Raw genomic sequence first — 9,532 nt, forward strand, 5'->3', positions numbered from 1 at the left:
ACCTTTGCATATATTCTTCTTCGATGTAAATGGTTTTTCATGTTATACAGATTAAGCCTAATTTCCTCACTAGTTCCCTGAGACCTTTTATCTCTCCCAGAAGTTGATAACTCTTTCCTTTGGAGTCTTAAAGGGAGATTTCCTGCCTCTCCTTCAGCACTTTGCTCATTCAGTGCCATTCTCCTCCACTTCACTAGAAGCAATGTAGAGACATGGTCTGGGTAGTGTTCTTTTATGTCCTGGAATCTTAACCTTGTCTAGCTCATAGCTAAATCCAAGAAAATATAGCCCAATTCCTAGACTGAGGAGACAGAAATATCCACCAGCTTATCCTTGAATGCCCAGCATCCTTCAAGAACAGTATGCCTTCTGAATTGTGCCATCAGTTTTACATGCTAGGGGCTTGAAGAGAAGGGTGCAGTCAAACCAAACCCACAGACTTTCTGTGGGGCTGCACTTTTTAATTGGCCTCTGTTCATAAAACTGCCAGACGCTGAAAGGCATTCACTGTCTGTCTCCCTTTGGAAACTCTGCTCTGTGTATTTGGAGCATTATAGCCAAAGCTTAAGCTGTTCTGTTTTCTTGTTTTACAAGAGTTGGCAGCAGGAGATTGAAGGGCTACAGGTGTGTTCTCCTGAATGGACAGGCATATGTGTCTGTGCAAGTGAGACCAAAAACTGAGAAGTTTGTCAGTTCAGGAAGCAACAAGCACCCCCAGTAGGTGCTTAAGAATAGATTACAAAAACTAGCTTCTGGACTCATCCTTTTAGGAGTCTACCAGGAGACCCATTCATGAACTTACCCAAGAACCACTAGGGAGCCAAAGAGACAGGAACTGGAAAAGTATTCAACTATAAGGCCTCAGTAATCTCCTTGTTGGTTAGATAGGCCGGTTGGGATCCAGAATGGTGGGACAAATCTCGGTTACAACAAGAGCAATGATTTCTATGTGTTGAAAACTTTTCTGAGAAAGTCTGTGCCAAGCATCTCATTTAGTCAACATGCACACCCCAAGCTGAGGCTGTCAACACCTTCATTTTACAGAACAGGTCTTTAGATGATTGGTCTTGAGTCATGGCATTAGTTAGGAGACAGAATATAGTTTTAATTTAAGACACAGGCACTGTACAGCTTAGCTTTTACAGCTACTCCAGAGGCCAGTGGTTTCCATTCTAGAAATGCATGTTGAGAGCCATAAAGGAAACAAAAAGTATTCTTGTACAAGGTCATGCAGGTGGCAGGACCCAGAATACAATCCTCCCTGATTTTAGCTCCAATGCATTCTTGGCCTTGTGGTACCATCAGGCCCATCCCTTTTCCTGGCCTCTTGGCAGGTACAGAAAGGCAGGGAGAAAGCCTTACTTCTTCTCAGAAATCAAAAGAAATGCCAAGTTGGGCTCACAGACTCCCCAGACAGTTTCATAGCAAAAATACCAGCCTAGTTCTGGTTTGCTAGGTTTTATGATCAAGGATGGCGTAATTTCTTCACTCACTTGCAAGCTATTCAACTTCAACAAATAGCCTTCTTGAAGCAGAACAAGAAGCAAATGCTTAGACATTCGGTCTGTGGGGATCAGCAAAGAAACTTTTACTTTATCAGAAAATAAAAAATAAAACCAAATGGCTGTGTAGCTTTGGGTAAATTTCTTCCTTTCTTTGGATCTTGATTGTCCAAGTAATGTCACTTGGAGAAAAGGAGTGAAACATGAAAATGACCTGGAGTTCTGCAAGAAAATACACATCCCTGAGGCTCAATCATGAAGATTACAATCAGGAAGTCTTGGAAAAGACCTGGAGATCTATATTTTTGCAAAATTCCCTGTGCATTTGCTATACACCATGATTTAGGAACACAGATCTGTATGAGGCTTGTCAATCAGAACATTCAGAGTCTGAATTTACATGAGGAATTTGAGGAAGCCATACCCAATGTTCAGAAATAGCAATAGTAGGCATGTATTGGATTGAATGGAATCCTTTGTCAGGGTCATGCAGAATAGAAGTGATTTGCTTAGGAGAATCTCTACTTTATGGCGAGAGAGTTCTGATGAATGTTCCATTACTAGACATAAACTGAGAATTGAGCAAAGTTGAGATGCTGAACACATCATCTGCAGGAGAAATTGTTAAGGGCTAAACTAATTCTGAGGGATGACTGTCAAATCCCAGCTTTCTTGCACATGGGAACTTTACAGATTTGGGGATCAATTTTCCCACCAGAAAATTAGCAATCACCAGATTCATCTACCTCACTAGGGCATTTTAAGAAGACATTACAAGTAAATAAGAAAACATCTGGCACTGAGTAAGTGCTCATTGAAGGCTTGTGGTTTGCATTTCTGTAGTTGTCTCTCATTCATTCCCTTGGCATCACTATTATTTCCCACAAAATCTAACTTGAGGGAGAAAGAGCTTCTCACCCAACCTCTTGTTCTGTTACATAAGATGTTCTGGCTTTTACTAAAGGCCAATTTAACCAACAAAAACCGAACAAAGGATAATTTGGGGGCATCAGGGGTTTCCCTGGTTGGCTGGGAACATGGGGCATGGGCCACAGAGGAAAATTTTCTGCCCTTGCTTCTTTCAAGTCTTCAAGTAAAACTTCTAGTTGGGGATGGGCCAAGCTCAGAGCTTGCTCTGCACATCTGTAATTGAGTTAATGGCATTTGGACTTCTTTAATCTATTTATCCCACTGTCAGTGGGATGTAACAGTCACAGAACACACTGCAGCTCTTTATGATGAGTAAAACAAAAGCCTACACGGTATTTCCAAGCAGCTGTGACACATACAAGAGTGGCACTGGTTTCCATAGCATGTCTCATTATCCCTGGCATGCCAAAATGCAAAATCAAGTATAGGGATTACCATGGTCTTCCCTTATTCATATCCTATTCATAATACCTTTTTGACTTACGCTTTGTACCAAATAGTACCAAGCTTCTTAAAATTTTCTGTCTACCGTTTGTTTTATCAGATGTTTATACCTTTGTTTCAACCTATTGCTTCAGGAATGCATATTTTGATCATCAGTTTCCCTCTTCCCAACTCTTGCTGTTGTGGATAGTGGCAATTTCTCTTACCAATGTTCAGCATACTCTTTTGTTGTTGTTTTCCAGCAATCCACTGCTTTTCTTAGAAGGAATCACTTATACTCCATTGAGTATGGCCCTGATGGAACTTAAAGTACTACATTCTCCCATTCCAAATGATTTTCTTCGTTACTGAAGTAGATGATCTGCATGCTGTCAACTGGAGTCTCACTGCGAATACTATGACTCTCAAGCAAGGTGATGCAGGAAAGAAACAATTGGAATTTGTTAGGCTTTAGAGTCTGCCGACTAGTTCTGAGCTCTTCGTACTACTAAGCTCACTGAAAGAAATCTGATTTTCCAAGTTGGAAGTCCTATTCTCTAACCCTCCCCTAGAATGGAAACATACAACCAAGTTCCCCTATATGTTAGTAGCAAGCTCCTTTTAAGATCAAACTGCATTGCTTCCTGCTGCAATCTATGAAACGTGCCACATATATTGAAACTATTTTCTATTGGGAAGCCTTCTTTGAACGCTCTGTCGTAAGACCCTTTGTTCAATTATCCCTAAAGAAAATCCACAATGTGCTTGTTCTGTGCAGGGTCAAGCAGCACAAAGTGTAGGTATCTTTTTCCAACCTCCCCTCCCCTACTCTCAGTTTCCAAGCACCAGGGATATCCTCTATGTTAGTTCTGACAGAGCACATTGGGAAGCTCTGGGTTTGGGGACTTGTCTCTTCTAAAGCTTCTGATTTTCAACAATGTGTTTTTAACTGAACTGTATTATTTCTAGGAACTCCCTACAAAGTGGTCTCAGTCTTAAAATCCAAAGTTGCTTTGAGAACTAACTCAGACACTGGTGTGTTTAGGAAAGCAAAGAGAGAAAATGATTGCACTAGTTGGGTGCTTTGATTGTATAAGGATTTTTTTTGCTGTTGGTCTATCTTTGAAAAGTTACTTTCTAGCAGTAGCCATGACTCAATAAGCTCTTTGGTGACTGAATAGAGAGATTTCATTTAGCGGTGCTAGTAAATCTCCCAGCAAAAGAGATTCCTATTCCCCCCTCTCTCCTCATCCTCCTCCCATCCCACTAGCTTTAATGGAGCCTCAGTACAACTTTAACATGATTGAAACTGCAAAGAGATGGAATTTCCACAGCAGATATGAAAGAGAATAATGGTATTCTCACTGCAGCCTTGGAGCTGGAAAGCTGCGCTTGAGTAGGAAAAGTGTGAGAGAAAAGAAAGTTAGGGGCTAAGATGGTGCATGCCAGACCTCCAGTGCTTGCCTTTTGCAGTTGTGTATCTGTGGCTGAGTCCACACATATGGAGGATAGATATCATGATCATGGCTCTCATGTAGCACCTTTCAAATTATGAAGTCCCATCAGGGGTATCTCTCATTGAATTTTCATAATAGATGATATAGCCTTACTTTTACCAGCAAGTCTTTCAAAACTGTCACATACCCTTGCTTAGGCAGTGATTACAGCATCAATGCCAACAATAATAATGGTATCTAACACCAATGGTTCACTGACTTTTGGCTAGGCACCGATCTAAGCACTTCATACTACGGGCTCACATAATCTAATCAAGATGGGTCTTTTTACAATGCAAGTCACACAAGGATCACACAGTGAGTCAGGGAGAAGCCTCGGTTCAAGCCCAGTAAATCTGATTTAAAAATCAATGTTCTTAACCTTTATTTTCTGCCTGCCTATATGTCTATTGTGGTTGGAAATAGAAGCAAATTTAACAATTTCACTACACCAACTATATCATTATGTAAAGGTAAAAGCGTGCTTTTTGGTAATGATATGATTTCATTGAAACCAGTGTGAGTGACCACACATCTAGCATTAGGTCAGTCAATGGAGCCACAGAATTGTAGGTAATTGTTTTACCATTCTATTCTGTTCAGTAATAAATACAGTGATCACAGTGACCAGTTACCACTGGCTTTGGAAGGGTGCATAATGCTCTTTGGAAACGTAATAAACATGTGTTGAATGAACAGATTGTCTCTACTATTGAGCAGTTAATGGTCTAGAGAAGGGAGAGTTACAAGTGACTATAAATCATTTTATTACATCTATAATAATATCACTATAAATGTGGTAGTGTTGAGAGCCACAATATGGTCTGGAGATAGGAAGGGTGATCATGTGAGTGTGGGAAATTTTCTGGCTCTGTCAACATTTCAGTATAGGCAATCATGGAAGTTCTGAGCATTATCGTTGTGGTCATGGATCAGGAAAAGTGTTCTCTAATGTCCACACAGAAAATCATTTAGGTTTCATGTGTTGTAAGGTCTCTGTCAGATACCCACTCTGCTTCACAAAAGGAGCCACTGATAATATGTAAATTAACAGTTATGTTCCAACTTCCTTACAAAAATAAATAGAGGGACACATCTGGCTTGTAGCTATTGATTACTTATCTCTACTGCAGATATTTAGTGTCATTGATGCTTTCTGATTAAATTAGGTTTTCTCCCTTCCTTAGATACTTATGAAGCAACTATTAAGTATCATGTATAGTAGAACTAACTTCAGTCTGATTTCAGTCAGAAAAGACAGCAGAAGAATCCAGTAGAAGTTTAACATGTAAAATAGATGTAAATAGAGAGTCATGAAGTCACAGAAAGGAGTCCCCGCATGAAATTTGAAAGGCTGAATACACAATGTCCTGTGCTAGGAAAGTGTTCTGTGACTTCAGCCTAAAGAATGAGTAAAAGTAGACAAAATGAAAGAATGATCCAGATGCTTAAGTGCTGAGTAGAGATAAAGGGTGAGAAAATAAAGCACACCCAGCTCATGGAGAACATTGATCCTGAGGAGCAGAGTGGCAGGAACTGAACTGAGATGTTCAACAGCTGTCAAATCAGTGCTTCCCAGGAGAAACAAAATGAGAACTGTGTGTATGATTTTAAAAGATGACATAGTTCAGTATTTAAAAATTAAGAATAAATTTGTGTGATTACATTTAATATTTGGTTTGTTTAAAAATTTCATAATTTTCTTAATAATTAACAGAATTACTAGTAATTTACATTTTTTCCTGTGAACTTTTAAAAATTTATTATGCATCTCAGTTTAGCTACATTTCCAGAGCTCAGGTCACATGTGGTCATTGACTATCATGCTAAACAGTACCAGCTTAGGTCATTTAGAACCATGAAGGCCCCAGTAGAGTTTATCATTGAGCATCAACATAATGAGCTTTTAAAGCATCATTCTGGAAATAGGATAGCCTATTACAGGCTGATAGTTTCCTTCTGGATACTTGGATAATTGCAGTGTGGTGGGAAAGTGAAAGGAAGCAAATGGCAGAAGAAAGGAAGAAGGAATTACCAGCCTTGGATGGGAATGAGAAGTGGACTACGTAGCTTTAAAAGAAAATCTGTGAAAATTGGAAATAATGGAAGAAAATGTTTAGCAAGTCAAGACAAGTGGCAATGAAGAAATCCGGTGTCTGGGTGTCCTGGTCTTGCAGCGAAATCACAAAGGCTGGTGAGACATCAGCTGCTCCCCGGCAACCCACTCATTCAGAACGTGAGGATGGAAAAGGAGAAGGGTAGTTCAGTCCAGAATGGGACCTCATTTCCCTTGCTGTCAGGGAGTCCAGCTGTAGAATCCATCCCAGCCTGCGAAGCAGTTTGGCAACCCCTATCTCAGCTTGTAAAAGTGGAGACCCATTTTGTATTTGTAACCTGATGCATTTCTTGGGTGGGGGATGCTAGCTTTGGTTATAGACACTAGTTCTCAAGGGCTCAAAGGTTTGTGTTTTTCTGTTGCACATTTCCAACTGGCACCAAAACTTTAAATATTAGCATTTTACTTGATCTACCAAATCTCAACTCAGTTATCCAAAGTATGGACAATTGTCTGGTTTTGAGTTGGACTTTTTTTTTTTGTCTCTAGATACATATTCATCTCAGAAAGCCTTAGTGGTTGAAAGTCTAGAAGTAAGAAAAGTTGGTCATTGATATGTGATTTTTGTGTCAGCAGATGTTTCTGAAACACTGATAAATGTTGTGCTAACTGTTCTAGTTACAATTTGGAGTTCATGTCACTAATTAGATGAACATATATTCTTCTCATGCTTAACTCAGGTACCAACAGAACAAGAGGCAGTCTGTGTGTGTTGTTGAGGAATTATGAAAGTAAGCAAATATCCTAGTGCATTAGCACAGTGGTGGAGCATCAGTGTTTTGGAGATGACTAGTGCTGACAGGCAACGACAGGCTCAGAGAACCCTTCAAAGAGTGTTCTTAGACATGACTGCCTGAGTTCAAATTCACATTTCACCTCCTTACTAGTAAAATAACGTTGGAAAAGTTATTTAATTTTTTACTTCAACTTCTTCATTTATAAAATGAGAATACTAATCATCTTATCTAACACAATGGTTTTTTTATTAATTATTTTGCATTATGTGACAGTTTCATAGGCTCTGGGAATCCCCCCAACCCCTCCCCTTGCCCCTCCCCCCTGGTGGATTCCTCCACCTTGATGCAGTATTACAGTTCAAATTCAATCAAGATTCTTTCCTTGCAAACGTATACCAAGCATAGAGTCCAGCTACTTATTGTCCAGATGGGTTGAACAGTTTCTTGGGGAGACCATTTCTGGTCCAAAGTTAGAGCTGGTAGAATATCATCCCAGTCAATTAAGAGTCCCAATATAACATCAACAGCAATTTGCAACATTATGGAATTGACATGGTTTTGAGTAACCAGTATGTAAAAAAAAAAAAAAAAAGCAAGTTCTTAACCACAACAACCTATGATTAGCTCATTGACATTTCAATTTTAGTTTATATACAGGACCGGCTGCTATATACCTTAAAATGGCTATAAGGTACCATTCGTAACAATGGTTTTTGTGAATATTGAAGAAGTAAACTTCTGCAAGTTGGAAAATAAAGACTAAATAAACGTGAGTTTTATAAAGATAAGGAAGATACTCCTTTTTTAAAAAAGAATTTTTTATTGCAAACTCAGATATAGAGAGAGGAGGACAGACAGAGAGGAAGATTTTCCACTCATTAATTCACTCCACGACTGACTGCCACAGCCAGAGCTGAGACAATCCGAAGCCAGGAGCAAGGAACTTCTTCTCAGTCTCCCATGTGGGTGCAGGGTCCCAAGTCCTTGGGCTGTCCTCGACTGCTTTCCCAGGCCACAAGCAGGGAACTGTATGGGAAGCGGGGCCACTGGGGTTAGAATCAGTGCCCATATGGGATCTAAGCGCATTCAATGTGAAGACTTTAGCTGCTAGGCCACTGTACCGGGCCTGGGAAGATATTTCACATAGAGGGAATAACCTGAACCGAATGCTCAGAACTAGGAGACTATGCAGACCAGAGTAAGCAAAAAAAGTTCAATTGGACACTACCATAACAGGAGTGGAATTGAGGTAGAAAAAGGCCCAGTAAGTTAGTTAAATCTAAAGTGAGGGATTTAGGACAGTGGAAACTTTTTTTTTGGAATACTTATTTTAACTTCATTTTGAAATGCAGAGGAAGAAAAATCACCTATTCAGAAATTCAACACTCTGATACCTTCAACAGGCAAGGATGTATGAGGCCCAAAGTTAGGAGCCAGGAACTTAAGTCAGGGTCTCTCACGTGAATGGCAGAGACTCGAGAATTTGAGCCATTGCCTTTTGCCGTTCCAAAATGTACATTAGCAGAAACCTAGAGTAGATGTGGAACTGGGGCTTGAAACAGGCACACGGATAAGGGGTGCATCTCAAGCAGCATCCTAGCCAGTGTGCCCATGGCCTGATTCAGAACAGCAGTGTTCTTGAAGAAGATGAGGCTATTTTTAGATTTCAGGTTCCAAAGACAACCCAATTTATAGGTGAACGGGGTCCCAACAACTGGAGTTTTGTATGTGTTAACATGAGTTGTAGGAGAACTGCAGATGTTGAGATGAAAGGCATTTGGCACAGAGCTTTGTGGAAAATATTTGTGAAGTATCAACACAGAGGAATATTTGTAACAACTGGAGGGAAAGCCATTCTAGTAGTGGAAGGGAAACATCAAGGTTTGCATTTACTCCTTGGGTTTGCCATAAATGTCTGGAAACCCAGTTCTCTCTTCAGGTCCTTGAAAAGAGATTTTGGAAATTGACCTTTGGAGATTTCACTTCCCTGGTCTATGCTGGTAGGGAAGGTGTGTGTACCAACGAATAGATGGATAAATGCACTGTGTATATCTGTGTTTCAGGAATTGGAAAAACATGGGTCGTCTGGTCACTTCCCTTCCTCCATGTGGTCTATGTTACCTTGACATGTTTTTAATCCTGGAAAGAAATGTATTCCGTATGGTGCAAGGATATCAAGGAGAATGTGCTGCTCCTTTCTTTGCAAAGCCCAGATAGGCCTTCAGGAAGAGCATAGAAAGCACCTTTGTGGACAAATCCATGTCAAAGGATACCACTTCTAGGCTCGTCCAGGCATTTGGAGGAGGAAGACAGAAAGCAAAGTTCTCT

Source organism: Ochotona princeps, chromosome 14 (genome assembly GCF_030435755.1).
Source record: "Ochotona princeps isolate mOchPri1 chromosome 14, mOchPri1.hap1, whole genome shotgun sequence".
Classification (NCBI taxonomy): domain Eukaryota; kingdom Metazoa; phylum Chordata; class Mammalia; order Lagomorpha; family Ochotonidae; genus Ochotona; species Ochotona princeps.